Here is a 24,870-nt window from a genome sequence, read left to right on the forward strand (position 1 = left end):
GCACGTTTAGTGCGACGCCTCCTATGTTTCGGTTCGGATCTTTTTATTTTCTTCCGGATGGTGAATTCAAATACGTCCGGTCTTTATTATGGCGGGGTGATAGTGTCGTTTGATTCGATAAACGGAATTCGTTCTGACATTTCATTTGCGGTCAAATTATAGCGGGGGTTTGTTCAGATTCAGTGACGTACAGGCTATAGCGGATGAGTGTACTAGTGGATGCGAGTCATGAATCCGGTCGGAAGGTGTTTACTGGCCGTGAGCTACCCTTGGTGCACAAATATCGTTCCGACGATAACTTTTGATCCGCCCGTCAGATCGTGGCGATTCTTATATTGATTCGGGGGTACTCGGGAAGATTCATCGCGCGATGACCGCCCTAGCGGTCATCCGGCTTCCCGACATGCTCGGATCGTCCATCCGGTGTCATGTAGCAGGATTTTTTCGCACTTTCATTTAAACGGACTTCGTACGACAATGCGAGTGGAAACTCTTTATTACTTTGACAATGGAGAGGCATGCTGGGTGCGATCATACCAGCACAAATGCACTGTATCCCATCAGAACTCCGAAGTTAAGCGTGCTTGGGCGAGAGTAGTACTAGGATGGGTGACCTCCTGGGAAGTCCTCGTGTTGCACCCCTGTCACTTTTTTCGGCTATCTACCACTTTTTTCGAACAATCTTTCGGTTCTGGAACATCGATGCGAACTGAAACGCACGTTTAGTGCGTCGCCTCCTACGTTTCGGTTCGGATCTTTTTATTTTCTTCCGGATGGTGAATTCAAACACGTCCGGTCTTTATTATGGCGGGGTGATAGTGTCGTTTGATTCGATAAACGGAATTCGTTCTTACATTTCATTTGCGGTCAAATTATAGCGGGGGTTTGTTTAGATTCAGTGACGTACAGGCTATAGCGGATGAGTGTACTAGTGGATGCGAGTCATGAATCCGGTCGGAAGGTGTTTACTGGCCGTGAGCTACCCTTGGTGCACAAATATCGTTCCGACGATAACTTTTGATCCGCCCGTCAGATCGTGGCGATTCTTATATTGATTCGGGGGTACTCGGGAAGATTCATCGCGCGATGACAGCCCTGGCGGTCATCCGGCTTCCCGACATGCTCGGATCGTCCATCCGATGTCATCTAGCAGGATTTTTTCGCACTTTTATTTAAACGGACTTCGTACGACAATGCGAGTGGAAACTCTTTATTACTTTGACAATGGAGAGGCATGCTGGGTGCGATCATACCAGCACAAATGCACTGGATCCCATCAGAACTCCGAAGTTAAGCGTGCTTGGGCGAGAGTAGTACTAGGATGGGTGACCTCCTGGGAAGTCCTCGTGTTGCACCCCTGTCACTTTTTTCGGCTATCTACCACTTTTTTCGAACAATCTTTCGGTTCTGGAACATCGATGCGAACTGAAACGCACGTTTAGTGCGACGCCTCCTACGTTTCGGTTCCGATCTTATTATTTTCTTCCGGATGGTGAATTAAAATACGTCCGGTCTTTATTATGGCGGGGTGATAGTGTCGTTTGATTCGATAAACGGAATTCGTTCTGACATTTCATTTGCGGTCAAATTATAGCGGGGGTTTGTTTAGATTCAGTGACGTACAGGCTATAGCGGATGAGTGTACTAGTGGATGCGAGTCATGAATCCGGTCGGATGGTGTTTACTGGCCGTGAGCTACCCTTGGTGCACAAATATCGTTCCGACGATAACTTTTGATCCGCCCGTCAGATCGTGGCGATTCTTATATTGATTCGGGGGTACTCGGGAAGATTCATCGCGCGATGACAGCCCTGGCGGTCATCCGGCTTCCCGACATGCTCGGATCGTCCATCCGGTGTCATCTAGCAGGATTTTTTCGCACTTTCATTTAAACGGACTTCGTACGACAGTGCGAGTAGAAACTCTTTATTACTTTGACAATGGAGAGGCATGCTGGGTGCGATCATACCAGCACAAATGCACTGGATCCAATCAGAACTCCGAAGTTAAGCGTGCTTGGGCGAGAGTAGTACTAGGATGGGTGACCTCCTGGGAAGTCCTCGTGTTGCACCCCTGTCACTTTTTTCGGCTATCTACCACTTTTTTCGAACAATCTTTCGGTTCTGGAACATCGATGCGAACTGAAACGCACGTTTAGTGCGTCGCCTCCTACGTTTCGGTTCGGATCTTTTTATTTTCTTCCGGATGGTGAATTCAAACACGTCCGGTCTTTATTATGGCGGGGTGATAGTGTCGTTTGATTCGATAAACGGAATTCGTTCTGACATTTCATTTGCGGTCAAATTATAGCGGGGATTTGTTTAGATTCAGTGACGTACAGGCTATAGCGGATGAGTGTACTAGTGGATGCGAGTCATGAATCCGGTCGGAAGGTGTTTACTGGCCGTGAGCTACCCTTGGTGCACAAATATCGTTCCGACGATAACTTTTGATCCGCCCGTCAGATCGTCGCGATTCTTATATTGATTCGGGGGTACTCGGGAAGATTCATCGCGCGATGACAGCCCTGGCGGTCATCCGGCTTCCAGACATGCTCGGATCGTCCATCCGGTGTCATCTAGCAGGATTTTTTCGCACTTTTATTTAAACGGACTTCGTACGACAATGCGAGTGGAAACTCTTTATTACTTTGACAATGGAGAGGCATGCTGGGTGCGATCATACCAGCACAAATGCACTGGATCCCATCAGAACTCCGAAGTTAAGCGTGCTTGGGCGAGAGTAGTACTAGGATGGGTGACCGCCTGGGAAGTCCTCGTGTTGCACCCCTGTCACTTTTTTCGGCTATCTACCACTTTTTTCGAACAATCTTTCGGTTCTGGAACATCGATGCGAACTGAAACACACGTTTAGTGCGACGCCTCCTATGTTTCGGTTCGGATCTTTTTATTTTCTTCCGGATGGTGAATTCAAATACGTCCGGTCTTTATTATGGCGGGGTGATAGTGTCGTTTGATTCGATAAACGGAATTCGTTCTGACATTTCATTTGCGGTCAAATTATAGCGGGGGTTTGTTCAGATTCAGTGACGTACAGGCTATAGCGGATGAGTGTACTAGTGGATGCGAGTCATGAATCCGGTCGGAAGGTGTTTACTGGCCGTGAGCTACCCTTGGTGCACAAATATCGTTCCGACGATAACTTTTGATCCGCCCGTCAGATCGTGGCGATTCTTATATTGATTCGGGGGTACTCGGGAAGATTCATCGCGCGATGACCGCCCTGGCGGTCATCCGGCTTCCCGACATGCTCGGATCGTCCATCCGGTGTCATGTAGCAGGATTTTTTCGCACTTTCATTTAAACGGACTTCGTACGACAATGCGAGTGGAAACTCTTTATTACTTTGACAATGGAGAGGCATGCTGGGTGCGATCATACCAGCACAAATGCACTGTATCCCATCAGAACTCCGAAGTTAAGCGTGCTTGGGCGAGAGTAGTACTAGGATGGGTGACCTCCTGGGAAGTCCTCGTGTTGCACCCCTGTCACTTTTTTCGGCTATCTACCACTTTTTTCGAACAATCTTTCGGTTCTGGAACATCGATGCGAACTGAAACGCACGTTTAGTGCGTCGCCTCCTACGTTTCGGTTCGGATCTTTTTATTTTCTTCCGGATGGTGAATTCAAACACGTCCGGTCTTTATTATGGCGGGGTGATAGTGTCGTTTGATTCGATAAACGGAATTCGTTCTGACATTTCTTTTGCGGTCAAATTATAGCGGGGATTTGTTTAGATTCAGTGACGTACAGGCTATAGCGGATGAGTGTACTAGTGGATGCGAGTCTTTAATCCGGTCGGAAGGTGTTTACTGGCCGTGAGCTACCCTTGGTGCACAAATATCGTTCCGACGATAACTTTTGATCCGCCCGTCAGATCGTGGCGATTCTTATATTGATTCGGGGGTACTCGGGAAGATTCATCGCGCGATGACAGCCCTGGCGGTCATCCGGCTTCCCGACATGCTCGGATCGTCCATCCGGTGTCATCTAGCAGGATTTTTTCGCACTTTCATTTAAACGGACTTCGTACGACAATGCGAGTGGAAACTCTTTATTACTTTGACAATGGAGAGGCATGCTGGGTGCGATCATACCAGCACAAATGCACTGGATCCCATCAGAACTCCGAAGTTAAGTGTGCTTGGGCGAGAGTAGTACTAGGATGGGTGACCTCCTGGGAAGTCCTCGTGTTGCACCCCTGTCACTTTTTTCGGCTATCTACCACTTTTTTCGAACAATCTTTCGGTTCTGGAACATCGTTGCGAACTGAAACGCACGTTTAGTGCGTCGCCTCCTACGTTTCGGTTCGGATCTTTTTATTTTCTTCCGGATGGTGAATTCAAAGACGTCCGGTCTTTATTATGGCGGGCTGATAGTGTCGTTTGATTCGATAAACGGAATTCGTTCTTACATTTCATTTGCGGTCAAATTATAGCGGGGGTTTGTTTAGATTCAGTGACGTACAGGCTATAGCGGATGAGTGTACTAGTGGATGCGAGTCATGAATCCGGTCGGAAGGTGTTTACTGGCCGTGAGCTACCATTGGTGCACAAATATCGTTCCGACGATAACTTTTGATCCGCCCGTCAGATCGTGGCGATTCTTATATTGATTCGGGGGTACTCGGGAAGATTCATCGCGCGATGACAGCCTTAGCGGTCATCCGGCTTCCCGACATGCTCGGATCGTCCATCCGATGTCATCTAGCAGGATTTTTTCGCACTTTTATTTAAACGGACTTCGTACGACAATGCGAGTGGAAACTCTTTATTACTTTGACAATGGAGAGGCATGCTGGGTGCGATCATACCAGCACAAATGCACTGGATCCCATCAGAACTCCGAAGTTAAGCGTGCTTGGGCGAGAGTAGTACTAGGATGGGTGACCTCCTGGGAAGTCCTCGTGTTGCACCCCTGTCACTTTTTTCGGCTATCTACCACTTTTTTCGAACAATCTTTCGGTTCTGGAACATCGATGCGAACTGAAACGCACGTTTAGTGCGACGCCTCCTACGTTTCGGTTCCGATCTTATTATTTTCTTCCGGATGGTGAATTAAAATACGTCCGGTCTTTATTATGGCGGGGTGATAGTGTCGTTTGATTCGATAAACGGAATTCGTTCTGACATTTCATTTGCGGTCAAATTATAGCGGGGGTTTGTTTAGATTCAGTGACGTACAGGCTATAGCGGATGAGTGTACTAGTGGATGCGAGTCATGAATCCGGTCGGATGGTGTTTACTGGCCGTGAGCTACCCTTGGTGCACAAATATCGTTCCGACGATAACTTTTGATCCGCCCGTCAGATCGTGGCGATTCTTATATTGATTCGGGGGTACTCGGGAAGATTCATCGCGCGATGACAGCCCTGGCGGTCATCCGGCTTCCCGACATGCTCGGATCGTCCATCCGGTGTCATCTAGCAGGATTTTTTCGCACTTTCATTTAAACGGACTTCGTACGACAGTGCGAGTGGAAACTCTTTATTACTTTGACAATGGAGAGGCATGCTGGGTGCGATCATACCAGCACAAATGCACTGTATCCAATCAGAACTCCGAAGTTAAGCGTGCTTGGGCGAGAGTAGTACTAGGATGGGTGACCTCCTGGGAAGTCCTCGTGTTGCACCCCTGTCACTTTTTTCGGCTATCTACCACTTTTTTCGAACAATCTTTCGGTTCTGGAACATCGATGCGAACTGAAACGCACGTTTAGTGCGTCGCCTCCTACGTTTCGGTTCGGATCTTTTTATTTTCTTCCGGATGGTGAATTCAAAGACGTCCGGTCTTTATTATGGCGGGCTGATAGTGTCGTTTGATTCGATAAACGGAATTCGTTCTGACATTTCATTTGCGGTCAAATTATAGCGGGGGTTTGTTTAGATTCAGTGACGTACAGGCTATAGCGGATGAGTGTAATAGTGGATGCGAGTCATGAATCCGGTCGGAAGGTGTTTACTGGCCGTGAGCTACCCTTGGTGCACAAATATCGTTCCGACGATAACTTTTGATCCGCCCGTCAGATCGTCGCGATTCTTATATTGATTCGGGGGTACTCGAGAAGATTAATCGCGCGATGACAGCCCTAGCGGTCATCCGGCTTCCCGACATGCTCGGATCGTCCATCCGGTGTCATCTAGCAGGATTTTTTCGCACTTTCATTTAAACGGACTTCGTACGACAATGCGAGTGGAAACTCTTTATTACTTTGACAATGGAGAGGCATGCTGGGTGCGATCATACCAGCACAAATGCACTGGATCCCATCAGAACTCCGAAGTTAAGCGTGCTTGGGCGAGAGTAGTACTAGGATGGGTGACCTCCTGGGAAGTCCTCGTGTTGCAGCCCTGTCACTTTTTTCGGCTATCTACCACTTTTTTCGAACAATCTTTCGGTTCTGGAACATCGATGCGAACTGAAACGCACGTTTAGTGCGTCGCCTCCTACGTTTCGGTTCGGATCTTTTTTATTTTCTTCCGGATGGTGAATTCAAACACGTCCGGTCTTTATTATGGCGGGGTGATAGTGTCGTTTGATTCGATAAACGGAATTCGTTCTGACATTTCATTTGCAGTCAAATTATAGCGGGGGTTTGTTTAGATTCAGTGACGTACAGGCTATAGCGGATGAGTGTACTAGTGGATGCGAGTCATGAATCCGGTCGGAAGGTGTTTACTGGCCGTGAGCTACCCTTGGTGCACAAATATCGTTCCGACGATAACTTTTGATCCGCCCGTCAGATCGTAGCGATTCTTATATTGATTCGGGGGTACTCGGGAAGATTAATCGCGCGATGACAGCCATAGCGGTCATCCGGCTTCCCGACATGCTCGGATCGTCCATCCGGTGTCATCTAGCAGGATTTTTTCGCACTTTCATTTAAACGGACTTCGTACGACAATGCGAGTGGAAACTCTTTATTACTTTGACAATGGAAAGGCATGCTGGGTGCGATCATACCAGCACAAATGCACTGGATCCCATCAGAACTCCGAAGTTAAGCGTGCTTGGGCGAGAGTAGTACTAGGGTGGGTGACCTCCTGGGAAGTCCTCGTGTTGCACCCCTGTCACTTTTTTCGGCTATCTACCACTTTTTTCGAACAATCTTTCGGTTCTGGAACATCGATGCGAACTGAAACGCACGTTTAGTGCGTCGACTCCTACGTTTCGGTTCGGATCTTTTTATTTTCTTCCGGATGGTGAATTCAAAGACGTCCGGTCTTTATTATGGCGAGGTGATAGTGTCGTTTGATTCGATAAACGGAATTCGTTCTAACATTTCAATTTTCGGTCAAATTATAGCGGGGGTTTTGTTTAGATTCAGTGACGTACAGGCTATAGCGGATGAGTGTACTAGTGGATGCGAGTCATTAATCCGGTCGGAAGGTGTTTACTGGCCGTGAGCTACCTTGGTGCACAAATATCGTTCCGACGATAACTTTTGATCCGCCCGTCAGATCGTGGCGATTATTATATTGATTCGGGGGTACTCGGGAAGATCCATCGCGCGATGACAGCCCTGGCGGTCATCCGGCTTCCCGACATGCTCGGATCGTCCATCCGGTGTCATCTTAGCAGGATTTTTTCGCACTTTCATTTAAACGGACTTCGTACGACAATGCGAGTGGAAACTCTTTATTACTTTGACAATGGAGAGGCATGCTGGGTGCGATCATACCAGCACAAATGCACTGGATCCATCAGAACTCCGAAGTTAAGCGTGCTTGGGCGAGAGTAGTACTAGGATGGGTGACCTCCTGGGAAGTCCTCGTGTTGCACCCCTGTCACTTTTTTTCGGCTATCTACCACTTTTTTCGAACAATCTTTCGGTTCTGGAACATCGATGCGAACTGAAACGCACGTTAGTGCGTCGCCTCCTACGTTTCGGTTCGGATCTTTTTATTTTCTTCCGGATGGTGAATTCAAAGACGTCCGTCTTTATTATGGCGGGCTGATAGTGTCGTTTGATTCGATAAACGGAATTCGTTCTGACATTTCATTTGCGGTCAAATTATAGCGGGGGTTGTTTAGATTCAGTGACGTACAGGCTATAGCGGATGAGTGTACTAGTGGATGAAAGTCATGAATCCGGTCGGAAGGTGTTTACTGGCCGTGAGCTACCCTAGGTGCACAAATATCGTTCCGACGATAACTTTTGATCCGCCCGTCAGATCGTGGCGATTCTTATATTGATTCGGGGGTACTCGGGAAGATTCATCGCGCGATGACAGCCCTAGCGGTCATCCGGCTTCCCGACATGCTCGGATCGTCCATCCGATGTCATCTAGCAGGATTTTTTCGCACTTTTATTTAAACGGACTTCGTACGACAATGCGAGTGGAACTCTTTATTACTTTGACAATGGAGAGGCATGCTGGGTGCGATCATACCAGCACAAATGCACTGGATCCCATCAGAACTCCGAAGTTAAGCGTGCTTGGGCGAGAGTAGTACTAGGATGGGTGACCTCCTGGGAAGTCCTCGTGTTGCACCCCTGTCACTTTTTTCGGCTATCTACCACTTTTTTCGAACAATCTTTCGGTTCTGGAACATCGATGCGAACTGAAACGCACATTTAGTGCGTCGCCTCCTACGTTTCGGTTCGGATCTTTTATTTTCTTCCGGATGGTGAATTCAAAGACGTCCGGTCTTTATTATGGCGGGCTGATAGTGTCGTTTGATTCGATAAACGGAATTCGTTCTGACATTTCATTTGCGGTCAAATTATAGCGGGGGTTTGTTTAGATTCAGTGACGTACAGGCTATAGCGGATGAGTGTACTAGTGGATGAAAGTCATGAATCCGGTCGGAAGGTGTTTACTGGCCGTGAGCTACCCTTGGTGCACAAATATCGTTCCGACGATAACTTTTGATCCGCCCGTCAGATCGTGGCGATTCTTATATTGATTCGGGGGTACTCGGGAAGATTCATCGCGCGATGACAGCCATAGCGGTCATCCGGCTTCCCGACATGCTCGGATCGTCCATCCGATGTCATCTAGCAGGATTTTTTCGCACTTTTATTTAAACGGACTTCGTACGACAATGCGAGTGGAAACTCTTTATTACTTTGACAATGGAGAGGCATGCTGGGTGCGATCATACCAGCACAAATGCACTGGATGCCATCAGAACTCCGAAGTTAAGCGTGCTTGGGCGAGAGTAGTACTAGGATGGGTGACCTCCTGGGAAGTCCTCGTGTTGCACCCCTGTCACTTTTTTCGGCTATCTACCACTTTTTTCGAACAATCTTTCGGTTCTGGAACATCGATGCGAACTGAAACGCACGTTTAGTGCGTCGCCTCCTACGTTTCGGTTAGGATCTTTTTATTTTCTTCCGGATGGTGAATTCAAAGACGTCCGGTCTTTATTATGGCGGGCTGATAGTGTCGTTTGATTCGATAAACGGAATTCGTTCTGACATTTCATTTGCGGTCAAATTATAGCGGGGGTTTGTTTAGATTCAGTGACGTACAGGCTATAGCGGATGAGTGTACTAGTGGATGAAAGTCATGAATCCGGTCGGAAGGTGTTTACTGGCCGTGAGCTACCCTTGGTGCACAAATATCGTTCCGACGATAACTTTTGATCCGCCCGTCAGATCGTGGCGATTCTTATATTGATTCGGGGGTACTCGGGAAGATTCATCGCGCGATGACAGCCCTTGCGGTCATCCGGCTTCCCGACATGCTCGGATCGTCCATCCGATGTCATCTAGCAGGATTTTTTCGCACTTTTATTTAAACGGACTTCGTACGACAATGCGAGTGGAAACTCTTTATTACTTTGACAATGGAAAGGCATGCTGGGTGCGATCATACCAGCACAAATGCACTGGATCCCATCAGAACTCCGAAGTTAAGCGTGCTTGGGCGAGAGTAGTACTAGGATGGGTGACCTCCTGGGAAGTCCTCGTGTTGCACCCCTGTCACTTTTTTCGGCTATCTACCACTTTTTTCGAACAATCTTTCGGTTCTGGAACATCGATGCGAACTGAAACGCACGTTTAGTGCGTCGCCTCCTACGTTTCGGTTCGGATCTTTTTATTTTCTTCCGGATGGTGAATTCAAAGACGTCCGGTCTTTATTATGGCGGGGTGATAGTGTCGTTTGATTCGATAAACGGAATTCGTTCTGACATTTCATTTGCGGTCAAATTATAGCGGGGGTTTGTTTAGATTCAGTGACGTACAGGCTATAGCGGATGAGTGTACTAGTGGATGCGAGTCATGAATCCGGTCGGAAGGTGTTTACTGGCCGTGAGCTACCCTTGGTGCACAAATATCGTTCCGACGATAACTTTTGATCCGCCCGTCAGATCGTGGCGATTCTTATATTGATTCGGGGGTACTCGGGAAGATTCATCGCGCGATGACAGCCCTGGCGGTCATCCGGCTTCCCGACATGCTCGGATCGTCCATCCGGTGTCATCTAGCAGGATTTTTTCGCACTTTCATTTAAACGGACTTCGTACGACAATGCGAGTGGAAACTCTTTATTACTTTGACAATGGAGAGGCATGCTGGGTGCGATCATACCAGCACAAATGCACTGGATCCCATCAGAACTCCGAAGTTAAGCGTGCTTGGGCGAGAGTAGTACTAGGATGGGTGACCTCCTGGGAAGTCCTCGTGTTGCACCCCTGTCACTTTTTTCGGCTATCTACCACTTTTTTCGAACAATCTTTCGGTTCTGGAACATCGATGCGAACTGAAACGCACGTTTAGTGCGTTGCCTCATACGTTTCGGTTCGGATCTTTTTATTTTCTTCCGGATGGTGAATTCAAAGACGTCCGGTCTTTATTATGGCGGGCTGATAGTGTCGTTTGATTCGATAAACGGAATTCGTTCTGACATTTCATTTGCGGTCAAATTATAGCGGGGGTTTGTTTAGATTCAGTGACGTACAGGCTATAGCGGATGAGTGTACTAGTGGATGCGAGTCATGAATCCGGTCGGAAGGTGTTTACTGGCCGTGAGCTACCCTTGGTGCACAAATATCGTTCCGACGATAACTTTTGATCCGCCCGTCAGATCGTGGCGATTCTTATATTGATTTGGGGGTACTCGGGAAGATTCATCGCGCGATGACAGCCCTGGCGGTCATTCGGCTTCCAGACATGCTCGGATCGTCCATCCGGTGTCATCTAGCAGGATTTTTTCGCACTTTCATTTAAACGGACTTCGTACGACAATGCGAGTGGAAACTCTTTATTACTTTGACAATGGAGAGGCATGCTGGGTGCGATCATACCAGCACAAATGCACTGGATCCCATCAGAACTCCGAAGTTAAGCGTGCTTGGGCGAGAGTAGTACTAGGATGGGTGACCTCCTGGGAAGTCCTCGTGTTGCACCCCTGTCACTTTTTTCGGCTATCTACCACTTTTTTCGAACAATCTTTCGGTTCTGGAACATCGATGCGAACTGAAACGCACGTTTAGTGCGTCGCCTCCTACGTTTCGGTTCGGATCTTTTTATTTTCTTCCGGATGGTGAATTCAAAGACGTCCGGTCTTTATTATGGCGGGGTGATAGTGTCGTTTGATTCGATAAACGGAATTCGTTCTGACATTTCATTTGCGGTCAAATTATAGCGGGGGTTTGTTTAGATTCAGTGACGTACAGGCTATAGCGGATGAGTGTACTAGTGGATGCGAGTCATGAATCCGGTCGGAAGGTGTTTACTGGCCGTGAGCTACCCTTGGTGCACAAATATCGTTCCGACGATAACTTTTGATCCGCCCGTCAGATCGTAGCGATTCTTATATTGATTCGGGGGTACTCGGGAAGATTAATCGCGCGATGACAGCCCTGGTGGTCATCCGGCTTCCCGACATGCTCGGATCGTCCATCCGGTGTCATCTAGCAGGATTTTTTCGCACTTTCATTTAAACGGACTTCGTACGACAATGCGAGTGGAAACTCTTTATTACTTTGACAATGGAAAGGCATGCTGGGTGCGATCATACCAGCACAAATGCACTGGATCCCATCAGAACTCCGAAGTTAAGCGTGCTTGGGCGAGAGTAGTACTAGGATGGGTGACCTCCTGGGAAGTCCTCGTGTTGCACCCCTGTCACTTTTTTCAGCTATCTACCACTTTTTTCGAACAATCTTTCGGTTCTGGAACATCGATGCGAACTGAAACGCACGTTTAGTGCGTCGCCTCCTACGTTTCGGTTCGGATCTTTTTATTTTCTTCCGGATGGTGAATTCAAAGACGTCCGGTCTTTATTATGGCGAGGTGATAGTGTCGTTTGATTCGATAAACGGAATTCGTTCTGACATTTCATTTGCGGTCAAATTATAGCGGGGGTTTGTTTAGATTCAGTGACGTACAGGCTATAGCGGATGAGTGTACTAGTGGATGCGAGTCATGAATCCGTTCGGAAGGTGTTTACTGGCCGTGAGCTACCCTTGGTGCACAAATATCGTTCCGACGATAACTTTTGATCCGCCCGTCAGATCGTCGCGATTCTTATATTGATTCGGGGGTACTCGGGAAGATTAATCGCGCGATGACAGCCCTGGCGGTCATCCGGCTTCCCGACATGCTCGGATCGTCCATCCGGTGTCATCTAGCAGGATTTTTCGCACTTTCATTTAAACGGACTTCGTACGACAATGCGAGTGGAAACTCTTTATTACTTTGACAATGGAGAGGCATGCTGGGTGCGATCATACCAGCACAAATGCACTGGATCCCATCAGAACTCCGAAGTTAAGCGTGCTTGGGCGAGAGTAGTACTAGGATGGGTGACCTCCTGGGAAGTCCTCGTGTTGCACCCCTGTCACTTTTTTCGGCTATCTACCACTTTTTTCGAACAATCTTTCGGTTCTGGAACATCGATGCGAACTGAAACGCACGTTTAGTGCGTCGCCTCCTACGTTTCGGTTCGGATCTTTTTATTTTCTTCCGGATGGTGAATTCAAAGACGTCCGGTCTTTATTATGGCGGGCTGATAGTGTCGTTTGATTCGATAAACGGAATTCGTTCTGACATTTCATTTGCGGTCAAATTATAGCGGGGGTTTGTTTAGATTCAGTGACGTACAGGCTATAGCGGATGAGTGTACTAGTGGATGCGAGTCATGAATCCGGTCGGAAGGTGTTTACTGGCCGTGAGCTACCCTTGGTGCACAAATATCGTTCCGACGATAACTTTTGATCCGCCCGTCAGATCGTAGCGATTCTTATATTGATTCGGGGGTACTCGGGAAGATTAATTGCGCGGCGAGAGTAGTACTAGGATGGGTGACCTCCTGGGAAGTCCTCGTGTTGCACCCCTGTCACTTTTTTCAGCTATCTACCACTTTTTTCGAACAATCTTTCGGTTCTGGAACATCGATGCGAACTGAAACGCACGTTTAGTGCGTCGCCTCCTACGTTTCGGTTCGGATCTTTTTATTTTCTTCCGGATGGTGAATTCAAAGACGTCCGGTCTTTATTATGGCGGGGTGATAGTGTCGTTTGATTCGATAAACGGAATTCGTTCTGACATTTCATTTGCGGTCAAATTATAGCAGGGGTTTGTTTAGATTCAGTGACGTACAGGCTATAGCGGATGAGTGTACTAGTGGATGCGAGTCATGAATCCGGTCGGAAGGTGTTTACTGGCCGTGAGCTACCCTTGGTGCACAAATATCGTTCCGACGATAACTTTTGATCCGCCCGTCAGATCGTCGCGATTCTTATATTGATTCGGGGGTACTCGGGAAGATTCATCGCGCGATGACAGCCCTGGCGGTCATCCGGCTTCCAGACATGCTCGGATCGTCCATCCGGTGTCATCTAGCAGGATTTTTTCGCACTTTTATTTAAACGGACTTCGTACGACAATGCGAGTGGAAACTCTTTATTACTTTGACAATGGAGAGGCATGCTGGGTGCGATCATACCAGCACAAATGCACTGGATCCCATCAGAACTCCGAAGTTAAGCGTGCTTGGGCGAGAGTAGTACTAGGATGGGTGACCGCCTGGGAAGTCCTCGTGTTGCACCCCTGTCACTTTTTTCGGCTATCTACCACTTTTTTCGAACAATCTTTCGGTTCTGGAACATCGATGCGAACTGAAACGCACGTTTAGTGCGTCGCCTCCTACGTTTCGGTTCGGATCTTTTTATTTTCTTCCGGATGGTGAATTCAAAGACGTCCGGTCTTTATTATGGCGGGGTGATAGTGTCGTTTGATTCGATAAACGGAATTCGTTCTGACATTTCATTTGCGGTCAAATTATAGCGGGGGTTTGTTTAGATTCAGTGACGTACAGGCTATAGCGGATGAGTGTACTAGTGGATGCGAGTCATGAATCCGGTCGGAAGGTGTTTACTGGCCGTGAGCTACCCTTGGTGCACAAATATCGTTCCGACGATAACTTTTGATCCGCCCGTCAGATCGTGGCGATTCTTATATTGATTCGGGGGTACTCGGGAAGATTCATCGCGCGATGACAGCCCTGGCGGTCATCCGGCTTCCCGACATGCTCGGATCGTCCATCCGGTGTCATCTAGCAGGATTTTTTCGCACTTTCATTTAAACGGACTTCGTACGACAATGCGAGTGGAAACTCTTTATTACTTTGACAATGGAGAGGCATGCTGGGTGCGATCATACCAGCACAAATGCACTGGATCCCATCAGAACTCCGAAGTTAAGCGTGCTTGGGCGAGAGTAGTACTAGGATGGGTGACCTCCTGGGAAGTCCTCGTGTTGCACCCCTGTCACTTTTTTCGGCTATCTACCACTTTTTTCGAACAATCTTTCGGTTCTGGAACATCGATGCGAACTGAAACGCACGTTTAGTGCGTTGCCTCATACGTTTCGGTTCGGATCTTTTTATTTTCTTCCGGATGGTGAATTCAAAGACGTCCGGTCTTTATTATGGCGGGCTGATAGTGTCGTTTGATTCGATAAACGGAATTCGTTCTGACATTTCATTTGCGGTCAAATTATAGCGGGGGTTTGTTTAGATTCAGTGACGTACAGGCTATAGCGGATGAGTGTACTAGTGGATGCGAGTCATGAATCCGGTCGGAAGGTGTTTACTGGCCGTGAGCTACCCTTGGTGCACAAATATCGTTCCGACGATAACTTTTGATCCGCCCGTCAGATCGTGGCGATTCTTATATTGATTTGGGGGTACTCGGGAAGATTCATCGCGCGATGACAGCCCTGGCGGTCATTCGGCTTCCAGACATGCTCGGATCGTCCATCCGGTGTCATCTAGCAGGATTTTTTCGCACTTTCATTTAAACGGACTTCGTACGACAATGCGAGTGGAAACTCTTTATTACTTTGACAATGGAGAGGCATGCTGGGTGCGATCATACCAGCACAAATGCACTGGATCCCATCAGAACTCCGAAGTTAAGCGTGCTTGGGCGAGAGTAGTACTAGGATGGGTGACCTCCTGGGAAGTCCTCGTGTTGCACCCCTGTCACTTTTTTCGGCTATCTACCACTTTTTTCGAACAATCTTTCGGTTCTGGAACATCGATGCGAACTGAAACGCACGTTTAGTGCGTCGCCTCCTACGTTTCGGTTCGGATCTTTTTATTTTCTTCCGGATGGTGAATTCAAAGACGTCCGGTCTTTATTATGGCGGGGTGATAGTGTCGTTTGATTCGATAAACGGAATTCGTTCTGACATTTCATTTGCGGTCAAATTATAGCGGGGGTTTGTTTAGATTCAGTGACGTACAGGCTATAGCGGATGAGTGTACTAGTGGATGCGAGTCATGAATCCGGTCGGAAGGTGTTTACTGGCCGTGAGCTACCCTTGGTGCACAAATATCGTTCCGACGATAACTTTTGATCCGCCCGTCAGATCGTAGCGATTCTTATATTGATTCGGGGGTACTCGGGAAGATTAATCGCGCGATGACAGCCCTGGTGGTCATCCGGCTTCCCGACATGCTCGGATCGTCCATCCGGTGTCATCTAGCAGGATTTTTTCGCACTTTCATTTAAACGGACTTCGTACGACAATGCGAGTGGAAACTCTTTATTACTTTGACAATGGAAAGGCATGCTGGGTGCGATCATACCAGCACAAATGCACTGGATCCCATCAGAACTCCGAAGTTAAGCGTGCTTGGGCGAGAGTAGTACTAGGATGGGTGACCTCCTGGGAAGTCCTCGTGTTGCACCCCTGTCACTTTTTTCAGCTATCTACCACTTTTTTCGAACAATCTTTCGGTTCTGGAACATCGATGCGAACTGAAACGCACGTTTAGTGCGTCGCCTCCTACGTTTCGGTTCGGATCTTTTTATTTTCTTCCGGATGGTGAATTCAAAGACGTCCGGTCTTTATTATGGCGAGGTGATAGTGTCGTTTGATTCGATAAACGGAATTCGTTCTGACATTTCATTTGCGGTCAAATTATAGCGGGGGTTTGTTTAGATTCAGTGACGTACAGGCTATAGCGGATGAGTGTACTAGTGGATGCGAGTCATGAATCCGTTCGGAAGGTGTTTACTGGCCGTGAGCTACCCTTGGTGCACAAATATCGTTCCGACGATAACTTTTGATCCGCCCGTCAGATCGTCGCGATTCTTATATTGATTCGGGGGTACTCGGGAAGATTAATCGCGCGATGACAGCCCTGGCGGTCATCCGGCTTCCCGACATGCTCGGATCGTCCATCCGGTGTCATCTAGCAGGATTTTTCGCACTTTCATTTAAACGGACTTCGTACGACAATGCGAGTGGAAACTCTTTATTACTTTGACAATGGAGAGGCATGCTGGGTGCGATCATACCAGCACAAATGCACTGGATCCCATCAGAACTCCGAAGTTAAGCGTGCTTGGGCGAGAGTAGTACTAGGATGGGTGACCTCCTGGGAAGTCCTCGTGTTGCACCCCTGTCACTTTTTTCGGCTATCTACCACTTTTTTCGAACAATCTTTCGGTTCTGGAACATCGATGCGAACTGAAACGCACGTTTAGTGCGTCGCCTCCTACGTTTCGGTTCGGATCTTTTTATTTTCTTCCGGATGGTGAATTCAAAGACGTCCGGTCTTTATTATGGCGGGCTGATAGTGTCGTTTGATTCGATAAACGGAATTCGTTCTGACATTTCATTTGCGGTCAAATTATAGCGGGGGTTTGTTTAGATTCAGTGACGTACAGGCTATAGCGGATGAGTGTACTAGTGGATGCGAGTCATGAATCCGGTCGGAAGGTGTTTACTGGCCGTGAGCTACCCTTGGTGCACAAATATCGTTCCGACGATAACTTTTGATCCGCCCGTCAGATCGTAGCGATTCTTATATTGATTCGGGGGTACTCGGGAAGATTAATTGCGCGGCGAGAGTAGTACTAGGATGGGTGACCTCCTGGGAAGTCCTCGTGTTGCACCCCTGTCACTTTTTTCAGCTATCTACCACTTTTTTCGAACAATCTTTCGGTTCTGGAACATCGATGCGAACTGAAACGCACGTTTAGTGCGTCGCCTCCTACGTTTCGGTTCGGATCTTTTTATTTTCTTCCGGATGGTGAATTCAAAGACGTCCGGTCTTTATTATGGCGGGGTGATAGTGTCGTTTGATTCGATAAACGGAATTCGTTCTGACATTTCATTTGCGGTCAAATTATAGCGGGGGTTTGTTTAGATTCAGTGACGTACAGGCTATAGCGGATGAGTGTACTAGTGGATGCGAGTCATGAATCCGGTCGGAAGGTGTTTACTGGCCGTGAGCTACCCTTGGTGCACAAATATCGTTCCGACGATAACTTTTGATCCGCCCGTCAGATCGTCGCGATTCTTATATTGATTCGGGGGTACTCGGGAAGATTCATCGCGCGATGACAGCCCTGGCGGTCATCCGGCTTCCAGACATGCTCGGATCGTCCATCCGGTGTCATCTAGCAGGATTTTTTCGCACTTTTATTTAAACGGACTTCGTACGACAATGCGAGTGGAAACTCTTTATTACTTTGACAATGGAGAGGCATGCTGGGTGCGATCATACCAGCACAAATGCACTGGATCCCATCAGAACTCCGAAGTTAAGCGTGCTTGGGCGAGAGTAGTACTAGGATGGGTGACCGCCTGGGAAGTCCTCGTGTTGCACCCCTGTCACTTTTTTCGGCTATCTACCACTTTTTTCGAACAATCTTTCGGTTCTGGAACATCGATGCGAACTGAAACGCACGTTTAGTGCGACGCCTCATATGTTTCGGTTCGGATCTTTTTATTTTCTTCCGGATGGTGAATTCAAATACGTCCGGTCTTTATTATGGCGGGGTGATAGTGTCGTTTGATTCGATAAACGGAATTCGTTCTGACATTTCATTTGCGGTCAAATTATAGCGGGGGTTTGTTCAGATTCAGTGACGTACAGGCTATAGCGGATGAGTGTACTAGTGGATGCGAGTCATGAATCCGGTCGGAAGGTGTTTACTGGCCGTGAGCTACCCTTGGTGCACAAATATCGTTCCGACGATAACTTTTGATCCGCCCGTCAGATCGTGGCGATTCTTATATTGATTCGGGGGTACTCGGGAAGATTCATCGCGCGATGACCGCCCTGGCGGTCATCCGGCTTCCCGACATGCTCGGATCGTCCATCCGGTGTCATGTAGCAGGATTTTTTCGCACTTTCATTTAAACGGACTTCGTACGACAATGCGAGTGGAAACTCTTTATTACTTTGACAATGGAGAGGCATGCTGGGTGCGATCATACCAGCACAAATGCACTGTATCCCATCAGAACTCCGAAGTTAAGCGTGCTTGGGCGAGAGTAGTACTAGGATGGGTGACCTCCTGGGAAGTCCTCGTGTTGCACCCCTGTCACTTTTTTCGGCTATCTACCACTTTTTTCGAACAATCTTTCGGTTCTGGAACATCGATGCGAACTGAAACGCACGTTTAGTGCGTCGCCTCCTACGTTTCGGTTCGGATCTTTTTATTTTCTTCCGGATGGTGAATTCAAACACGTCCGGTCTTTATTATGGCGGGGTGATAGTGTCGTTTGATTCGATAAACGGAATTCGTTCTGACATTTCATTTGCGGTCAAATTATAGCGGGGATTTGTTTAGATTCAGTGACGTACAGGCTATAGCGGATGAGTGTACTAGTGGATGCGAGTCATTAATCCGGTCGGAAGGTGTTTACTGGCCGTGAGCTACCCTTGGTGCACAAATATCGTTCCGACGATAACTTTTGATCCGCCCGTCAGATCGTGGCGATTCTTATATTGATTCGGGGGTACTCGGGAAGATTCATCGCGCGATGACAGCCTTGGCGGTCATCCGGCTTCCCGACATGCTCGGATCGTCCATCCGGTGTCATCTAGCAGGATTTTTTCGCACTTTCATTTAAACGGACTTCGTACGACAATGCGAGTGGAAACTCTTTATTACTTTGACAATGGAGAGGCATGCTGGGTGCGATCATACCAGCAGAAATGCACTGGATCCCATCAGAACTCCGAAGTTAAGTGTGCTTGGGCGAGAGTAGTACTAGGATGGGTGACCTCCTGGGAAGTCCTCGTGTTGCACCCCTGTCACTTTTTTCGGCTATCTACCACTTTTTTCGAACAATCTTTCGGTTCTGGAACATCGTTGCGAACTGAAACGCACGTTTAGTGCGTCGCCTCCTACGTTTCGGTTCGGATCTTTTTATTTTCTTCCGGATGGTGAATTCAAAGACGTCCGGTCTTTATTATGGCGGGCTGATAGTGTCGTTTGATTCGATAAACGGAATTCGTTCTTACATTTCATTTGCGGTCAAATTATAGCGGGGGTTTGTTTAGATTCAGTGACGTACAGGCTATAGCGGATGAGTGTACTAGTGGATGCGAGTCATGAATCCGGTCGGAAGGTGTTTACTGGCCGTGAGCTACCCTTGGTGCACAAATATCGTTCCGACGATAACTTTTGATCCGCCCGTCAGATCGTCGCGATTCTTATATTGATTCGGGGGTACTCGGGAAGATTCATCGCGCGATGACAGCCCTGGCGGTCATCCGGCTTCCAGACATGCTCGGATCGTCCATCCGGTGTCATCTAGCAGGATTTTTTCGCACTTTTATTTAAACGGACTTCGTACGACAATGCGAGTGGAAACTCTTTATTACTTTGACAATGGAGAGGCATGCTGGGTGCGATCATACCAGCACAAATGCACTGGATCCCATCAGAACTCCGAAGTTAAGCGTGCTTGGGCGAGAGTAGTACTAGGATGGGTGACCGCCTGGGAAGTCCTCGTGTTGCACCCCTGTCACTTTTTTCGGCTATCTACCACTTTTTTCGAACAATCTTTCGGTTCTGGAACATCGATGCGAACTGAAACGCACGTTTAGTGCGACGCCTCATATGTTTCGGTTCGGATCTTTTTATTTTCTTCCGGATGGTGAATTCTAATACGTCCGGTCTTTATTATGGCGGGGTGATAGTGTCGTTTGATTCGATAAACGGAATTCGTTCTGACATTTCATTTGCGGTCAAATTATAGCGGGGGTTTGTTCAGATTCAGTGACGTACAGGCTATAGCGGATGAGTGTACTAGTGGATGCGAGTCATGAATCCGGTCGGAAGGTGTTTACTGGCCGTGAGCTACCCTTGGTGCACAAATATCGTTCCGACGATAACTTTTGATCCGCCCGTCAGATCGTGGCGATTCTTATATTGATTCGGGGGTACTCGGGAAGATTCATCGCGCGATGACCGCCCTGGCGGTCATCCGGCTTCCCGACATGCTCGGATCGTCCATCCGGTGTCATGTAGCAGGATTTTTTCGCACTTTCATTTAAACGGACTTCGTACGACAATGCGAGTGGAAACTCTTTATTACTTTGACAATGGAGAGGCATGCTGGGTGCGATCATACCAGCACAAATGCACTGTATCCCATCAGAACTCCGAAGTTAAGCGTGCTTGGGCGAGAGTAGTACTAGGATGGGTGACCTCCTGGGAAGTCCTCGTGTTGCACCCCTGTCACTTTTTTCGGCTATCTACCACTTTTTTCGAACAATCTTTCGGTTCTGGAACATCGATGCGAACTGAAACGCACGTTTAGTGCGTCGCCTCCTACGTTTCGGTTCGGATCTTTTTATTTTCTTCCGGATGGTGAATTCAAACACGTCCGGTCTTTATTATGGCGGGGTGATAGTGTCGTTTGATTCGATAAACGGAATTCGTTCTGACATTTCATTTGCGGTCAAATTATAGCGGGGATTTGTTTAGATTCAGTGACGTACAGGCTATAGCGGATGAGTGTACTAGTGGATGCGAGTCATTAATCCGGTCGGAAGGTGTTTACTGGCCGTGAGCTACCCTTGGTGCACAAATATCGTTCCGACGATAACTTTTGATCCGCCCGTCAGATCGTGGCGATTCTTATATTGATTCGGGGGTACTCGGGAAGATTCATCGCGCGATGACAGCCTTGGCGGTCATCCGGCTTCCCGACATGCTCGGATCGTCCATCCGGTGTCATCTAGCAGGATTTTTTCGCACTTTCATTTAAACGGACTTCGTACGACAATGCGAGTGGAAACTCTTTATTACTTTGACAATGGAGAGGCATGCTGGGTGCGATCATACCAGCACAAATGCACTGGATCCCATCAGAACTCCGAAGTTAAGTGTGCTTGGGCGAGAGTAGTACTAGGATGGGTGACCTCCTGGGAAGTCCTCGTGTTGCACCCCTGTCACTTTTTTCGGCTATCTACCACTTTTTTCGAACAATCTTTCGGTTCTGGAACATCGTTGCGAACTGAAACGCACGTTTAGTGCGTCGCCTCCTACGTTTCGGTTCGGATCTTTTTATTTTCTTCCGGATGGTGAATTCAAAGACGTCCGGTCTTTATTATGGCGGGTTGATAGTGTCGTTTGATTCGATAAACGGAATTCGTTCTTACATTTCATTTGCGGTCAAATTATAGCGGGGGTTTGTTTAGATTCAGTGACGTACAGGCTATAGCGGATGAGTGTACTAGTGGATGCGAGTCATGAATCCGGTCGGAAGGTGTTTACTGGCCGTGAGCTACCCTTGGTGCACAAATATCGTTCCGACGATAACTTTTGATCCGCCCGTCAGATCGTGGCGATTCTTATATTGATTCGGGGGTACTCGGGAAGATTCATCGCGCGATGACAGCCCTAGCGGTCATCCGGCTTCCCGACATGCTCGGATCGTCCATCCGGTGTCATCTAGCAGGATTTTTTCGCACTTTCATTTAAACGGACTTCGTACGACAATGCGAGTGGAAACTCTTTATTACTTTGACAATGGAGAGGCATGCTGGGTGCGATCATACCAGCACAAATGCACTGGATCCCATCAGAACTCCGAAGTTAAGCGTGCTTGGGCGAGAGTAGTACTAGGATGGGTGACCTCCTGGGAAGTCCTCGTGTTGCACCCCTGTCACTTTTTTCGGCTATCTACCACTTTTTTCGAACAATCTTTCGGTTCTGGAACATCGATGCGAACTGAAACGCACGTTTAGTGCGTCGCCTCCTACGTTTCGGTTCGGATCTTTTTTATTTTCTTCCGGATGGTGAATTCAAACACGTCCGGTCTTTATTATGGCGGGGTGATAGTGTCGTTTGATTCGATAAACGGAATTCGTTCTGACATTTCATTTGCAGTCAAATTATAGCGGGGGTTTGTTTAGATTCAGTGACGTACAGGCTATAGCGGATGAGTGTACTAGTGGATGCGAGTCATGAATCCGGTCGGAAGGTGTTTACTGGCCGTGAGCTACCCTTGGTGCACAAATATCGTTCCGACGATAACTTTTGATCCGCCCGTCAGATCGTAGCGATTCTTATATTGATTCGGGGGTACTCGGGAAGATTAATCGCGCGATGACAGCCATAGCGGTCATCCGGCTTCCCGACATGCTCGGATCGTCCATCCGGTGTCATCTAGCAGGATTTTTTCGCACTTTCATTTAAACGGACTTCGTACGACAATGCAAGTGGAAACTCTTTATTACTTTGACAATGGAAAGGCATGCTGGGTGCGATCATACCAGCACAAATGCACTGGATCCCATCAGAACTCCGAAGTTAAGCGTGCTTGGGCGAGAGTAGTACTAGGGTGGGTGACCTCCTGGGAAGTCCTCGTGTTGCACCCCTGTCACTTTTTTCGGCTATCTACCACTTTTTTCGAACAATCTTTCGGTTCTGGAACATCGATGCGAACTGAAACGCACGTTTAGTGCGTCGACTCCTACGTTTCGGTTCGGATCTTTTTATTTTCTTCCGGATGGTGAATTCAAAGACGTCCGGTCTTTATTATGGCGAGGTGATAGTGTCGTTTGATTCGATAAACGGAATTCGTTCTAACATTTCATTTTCGGTCAAATTATAGCGGGGGTTTGTTTAGATTCAGTGACGTACAGGCTATAGCGGATGAGTGTACTAGTGGATGCGAGTCATTAATCCGGTCGGAAGGTGTTTACTGGCCGTGAGCTACCCTTGGTGCACAAATATCGTTCCGACGATAACTTTTGATCCGCCCGTCAGATCGTGGCGATTATTATATTGATTCGGGGGTACTCGGGAAGATCCATCGCGCGATGACAGCCCTGGCGGTCATCCGGCTTCCCGACATGCTCGGATCGTCCATCCGGTGTCATCTAGCAGGATTTTTTCGCACTTTCATTTAAACGGACTTCGTACGACAATGCGAGTGGAAACTCTTTATTACTTTGACAATGGAGAGGCATGCTGGGTGCGATCATACCAGCACAAATGCACTGGATCCCATCAGAACTCCGAAGTTAAGCGTGCTTGGGCGAGAGTAGTACTAGGATGGGTGACCTCCTGGGAAGTCCTCGTGTTGCACCCCTGTCACTTTTTTCGGCTATCTACCACTTTTTTCGAACAATCTTTCGGTTCTGGAACATCGATGCGAACTGAAACGCACGTTTAGTGCGTCGCCTCCTACGTTTCGGTTCGGATCTTTTTATTTTCTTCCGGATGGTGAATTCAAAGACGTCCGGTCTTTATTATGGCGGGCTGATAGTGTCGTTTGATTCGATAAACGGAATTCGTTCTGACATTTCATTTGCGGTCAAATTATAGCGGGGGTTTGTTTAGATTCAGTGACGTACAGGCTATAGCGGATGAGTGTACTAGTGGATGAAAGTCATGAATCCGGTCGGAAGGTGTTTACTGGCCGTGAGCTACCCTTGGTGCACAAATATCGTTCCGACGATAACTTTTGATCCGCCCGTCAGATCGTGGCGATTCTTATATTGATTCGGGGGTACTCGGGAAGATTCATCGCGCGATGACAGCCCTAGCGGTCATCCGGCTTCCCGACATGCTCGGATCGTCCATCCGATGTCATCTAGCAGGATTTTTTCGCACTTTTATTTAAACGGACTTCGTACGACAATGCGAGTGGAAACTCTTTATTACTTTGACAATGGAGAGGCATGCTGGGTGCGATCATACCAGCACAAATGCACTGGATCCCATCAGAACTCCGAAGTTAAGCGTGCTTGGGCGAGAGTAGTACTAGGATGGGTGACCTCCTGGGAAGTCCTCGTGTTGCACCCCTGTCACTTTTTTCGGCTATCTACCACTTTTTTCGAACAATCTTTCGGTTCTGGAACATCGATGCGAACTGAAACGCACATTTAGTGCGTCGCCTCCTACGTTTCGGTTCGGATCTTTTTATTTTCTTCCGGATGGTGAATTCAAAGACGTCCGGTCTTTATTATGGCGGGCTGATAGTGTCGTTTGATTCGATAAACGGAATTCGTTCTGACATTTCATTTGCGGTCAAATTATAGCGGGGGTTTGTTTAGATTCAGTGACGTACAGGCTATAGCGGATGAGTGTACTAGTGGATGAAAGTCATGAATCCGGTCGGAAGGTGT

General features: G+C 47.9%; 33 non-coding genes across 33 annotated transcripts; all 33 read left to right on the top strand.

Moving 5' to 3' along the window:
- The first annotated feature begins 523 nt into the window (after positions 1 to 523).
- Positions 524 to 642, top strand: LOC143874498 (5S ribosomal RNA). The gene has a single exon (XR_013249176.1). It is a non-coding gene; the product is annotated as a 5S ribosomal RNA (ribosomal RNA).
- A 597-nt stretch (positions 643 to 1,239) lies between these two features.
- On the top strand, positions 1,240 to 1,358 carry LOC143871471 (5S ribosomal RNA). The gene has a single exon (XR_013246236.1). It is a non-coding gene; the product is annotated as a 5S ribosomal RNA (ribosomal RNA).
- Positions 1,359 to 1,955: 597 nt separating this feature from the next.
- On the top strand, positions 1,956 to 2,074 carry LOC143874026 (5S ribosomal RNA). The gene has a single exon (XR_013248716.1). It is a non-coding gene; the product is annotated as a 5S ribosomal RNA (ribosomal RNA).
- Positions 2,075 to 2,671: 597 nt separating this feature from the next.
- LOC143872916 (5S ribosomal RNA) lies at positions 2,672 to 2,790 on the top strand. The gene has a single exon (XR_013247642.1). It is a non-coding gene; the product is annotated as a 5S ribosomal RNA (ribosomal RNA).
- Positions 2,791 to 3,387: 597 nt separating this feature from the next.
- On the top strand, positions 3,388 to 3,506 carry LOC143874499 (5S ribosomal RNA). The gene has a single exon (XR_013249177.1). It is a non-coding gene; the product is annotated as a 5S ribosomal RNA (ribosomal RNA).
- A 597-nt stretch (positions 3,507 to 4,103) lies between these two features.
- On the top strand, positions 4,104 to 4,222 carry LOC143871346 (5S ribosomal RNA). Its single transcript, XR_013246116.1, has one exon. It is a non-coding gene; the product is annotated as a 5S ribosomal RNA (ribosomal RNA).
- A 597-nt stretch (positions 4,223 to 4,819) lies between these two features.
- LOC143871472 (5S ribosomal RNA) lies at positions 4,820 to 4,938 on the top strand. The gene has a single exon (XR_013246237.1). It is a non-coding gene; the product is annotated as a 5S ribosomal RNA (ribosomal RNA).
- Positions 4,939 to 5,535: 597 nt separating this feature from the next.
- LOC143874974 (5S ribosomal RNA) lies at positions 5,536 to 5,654 on the top strand. The gene has a single exon (XR_013249642.1). It is a non-coding gene; the product is annotated as a 5S ribosomal RNA (ribosomal RNA).
- Positions 5,655 to 6,251: 597 nt separating this feature from the next.
- Positions 6,252 to 6,370, top strand: LOC143873580 (5S ribosomal RNA). The gene has a single exon (XR_013248285.1). It is a non-coding gene; the product is annotated as a 5S ribosomal RNA (ribosomal RNA).
- A 598-nt stretch (positions 6,371 to 6,968) lies between these two features.
- Positions 6,969 to 7,087, top strand: LOC143872906 (5S ribosomal RNA). The gene has a single exon (XR_013247632.1). It is a non-coding gene; the product is annotated as a 5S ribosomal RNA (ribosomal RNA).
- Positions 7,088 to 7,686: 599 nt separating this feature from the next.
- LOC143874684 (5S ribosomal RNA) lies at positions 7,687 to 7,804 on the top strand. Its single transcript, XR_013249355.1, has one exon. It is a non-coding gene; the product is annotated as a 5S ribosomal RNA (ribosomal RNA).
- Positions 7,805 to 8,398: 594 nt separating this feature from the next.
- Positions 8,399 to 8,517, top strand: LOC143871473 (5S ribosomal RNA). Its single transcript, XR_013246238.1, has one exon. It is a non-coding gene; the product is annotated as a 5S ribosomal RNA (ribosomal RNA).
- A 596-nt stretch (positions 8,518 to 9,113) lies between these two features.
- Positions 9,114 to 9,232, top strand: LOC143874603 (5S ribosomal RNA). The gene has a single exon (XR_013249278.1). It is a non-coding gene; the product is annotated as a 5S ribosomal RNA (ribosomal RNA).
- A 597-nt stretch (positions 9,233 to 9,829) lies between these two features.
- LOC143871474 (5S ribosomal RNA) lies at positions 9,830 to 9,948 on the top strand. The gene has a single exon (XR_013246239.1). It is a non-coding gene; the product is annotated as a 5S ribosomal RNA (ribosomal RNA).
- Positions 9,949 to 10,545: 597 nt separating this feature from the next.
- Positions 10,546 to 10,664, top strand: LOC143871475 (5S ribosomal RNA). Its single transcript, XR_013246240.1, has one exon. It is a non-coding gene; the product is annotated as a 5S ribosomal RNA (ribosomal RNA).
- A 597-nt stretch (positions 10,665 to 11,261) lies between these two features.
- LOC143871476 (5S ribosomal RNA) lies at positions 11,262 to 11,380 on the top strand. Its single transcript, XR_013246241.1, has one exon. It is a non-coding gene; the product is annotated as a 5S ribosomal RNA (ribosomal RNA).
- Positions 11,381 to 11,977: 597 nt separating this feature from the next.
- On the top strand, positions 11,978 to 12,096 carry LOC143871477 (5S ribosomal RNA). Its single transcript, XR_013246242.1, has one exon. It is a non-coding gene; the product is annotated as a 5S ribosomal RNA (ribosomal RNA).
- Positions 12,097 to 12,692: 596 nt separating this feature from the next.
- LOC143871478 (5S ribosomal RNA) lies at positions 12,693 to 12,811 on the top strand. Its single transcript, XR_013246243.1, has one exon. It is a non-coding gene; the product is annotated as a 5S ribosomal RNA (ribosomal RNA).
- A 1,095-nt stretch (positions 12,812 to 13,906) lies between these two features.
- Positions 13,907 to 14,025, top strand: LOC143872918 (5S ribosomal RNA). The gene has a single exon (XR_013247644.1). It is a non-coding gene; the product is annotated as a 5S ribosomal RNA (ribosomal RNA).
- Positions 14,026 to 14,622: 597 nt separating this feature from the next.
- On the top strand, positions 14,623 to 14,741 carry LOC143871480 (5S ribosomal RNA). The gene has a single exon (XR_013246245.1). It is a non-coding gene; the product is annotated as a 5S ribosomal RNA (ribosomal RNA).
- Positions 14,742 to 15,338: 597 nt separating this feature from the next.
- LOC143871481 (5S ribosomal RNA) lies at positions 15,339 to 15,457 on the top strand. The gene has a single exon (XR_013246246.1). It is a non-coding gene; the product is annotated as a 5S ribosomal RNA (ribosomal RNA).
- Positions 15,458 to 16,054: 597 nt separating this feature from the next.
- Positions 16,055 to 16,173, top strand: LOC143871482 (5S ribosomal RNA). Its single transcript, XR_013246247.1, has one exon. It is a non-coding gene; the product is annotated as a 5S ribosomal RNA (ribosomal RNA).
- Positions 16,174 to 16,769: 596 nt separating this feature from the next.
- LOC143871483 (5S ribosomal RNA) lies at positions 16,770 to 16,888 on the top strand. Its single transcript, XR_013246248.1, has one exon. It is a non-coding gene; the product is annotated as a 5S ribosomal RNA (ribosomal RNA).
- A 1,095-nt stretch (positions 16,889 to 17,983) lies between these two features.
- LOC143872919 (5S ribosomal RNA) lies at positions 17,984 to 18,102 on the top strand. The gene has a single exon (XR_013247645.1). It is a non-coding gene; the product is annotated as a 5S ribosomal RNA (ribosomal RNA).
- Positions 18,103 to 18,699: 597 nt separating this feature from the next.
- On the top strand, positions 18,700 to 18,818 carry LOC143874500 (5S ribosomal RNA). The gene has a single exon (XR_013249178.1). It is a non-coding gene; the product is annotated as a 5S ribosomal RNA (ribosomal RNA).
- Positions 18,819 to 19,415: 597 nt separating this feature from the next.
- On the top strand, positions 19,416 to 19,534 carry LOC143873275 (5S ribosomal RNA). Its single transcript, XR_013247992.1, has one exon. It is a non-coding gene; the product is annotated as a 5S ribosomal RNA (ribosomal RNA).
- A 597-nt stretch (positions 19,535 to 20,131) lies between these two features.
- On the top strand, positions 20,132 to 20,250 carry LOC143872920 (5S ribosomal RNA). Its single transcript, XR_013247646.1, has one exon. It is a non-coding gene; the product is annotated as a 5S ribosomal RNA (ribosomal RNA).
- Positions 20,251 to 20,847: 597 nt separating this feature from the next.
- Positions 20,848 to 20,966, top strand: LOC143874501 (5S ribosomal RNA). The gene has a single exon (XR_013249179.1). It is a non-coding gene; the product is annotated as a 5S ribosomal RNA (ribosomal RNA).
- Positions 20,967 to 21,563: 597 nt separating this feature from the next.
- Positions 21,564 to 21,682, top strand: LOC143872509 (5S ribosomal RNA). Its single transcript, XR_013247253.1, has one exon. It is a non-coding gene; the product is annotated as a 5S ribosomal RNA (ribosomal RNA).
- A 597-nt stretch (positions 21,683 to 22,279) lies between these two features.
- On the top strand, positions 22,280 to 22,398 carry LOC143871484 (5S ribosomal RNA). Its single transcript, XR_013246249.1, has one exon. It is a non-coding gene; the product is annotated as a 5S ribosomal RNA (ribosomal RNA).
- Positions 22,399 to 22,996: 598 nt separating this feature from the next.
- LOC143872907 (5S ribosomal RNA) lies at positions 22,997 to 23,115 on the top strand. Its single transcript, XR_013247633.1, has one exon. It is a non-coding gene; the product is annotated as a 5S ribosomal RNA (ribosomal RNA).
- Positions 23,116 to 23,712: 597 nt separating this feature from the next.
- LOC143871485 (5S ribosomal RNA) lies at positions 23,713 to 23,831 on the top strand. The gene has a single exon (XR_013246250.1). It is a non-coding gene; the product is annotated as a 5S ribosomal RNA (ribosomal RNA).
- Positions 23,832 to 24,428: 597 nt separating this feature from the next.
- On the top strand, positions 24,429 to 24,547 carry LOC143871486 (5S ribosomal RNA). Its single transcript, XR_013246251.1, has one exon. It is a non-coding gene; the product is annotated as a 5S ribosomal RNA (ribosomal RNA).
- Positions 24,548 to 24,870: the final 323 nt, after the last annotated feature.

The sequence above is a fragment of the Tasmannia lanceolata genome, unplaced genomic scaffold (genome assembly GCF_043159265.1).
Source record: "Tasmannia lanceolata isolate RefF3 unplaced genomic scaffold, GAP_Taslan_0.1 ptg000003l, whole genome shotgun sequence".
Taxonomy (NCBI): Eukaryota; Viridiplantae; Streptophyta; class Magnoliopsida; order Canellales; family Winteraceae; genus Tasmannia; species Tasmannia lanceolata.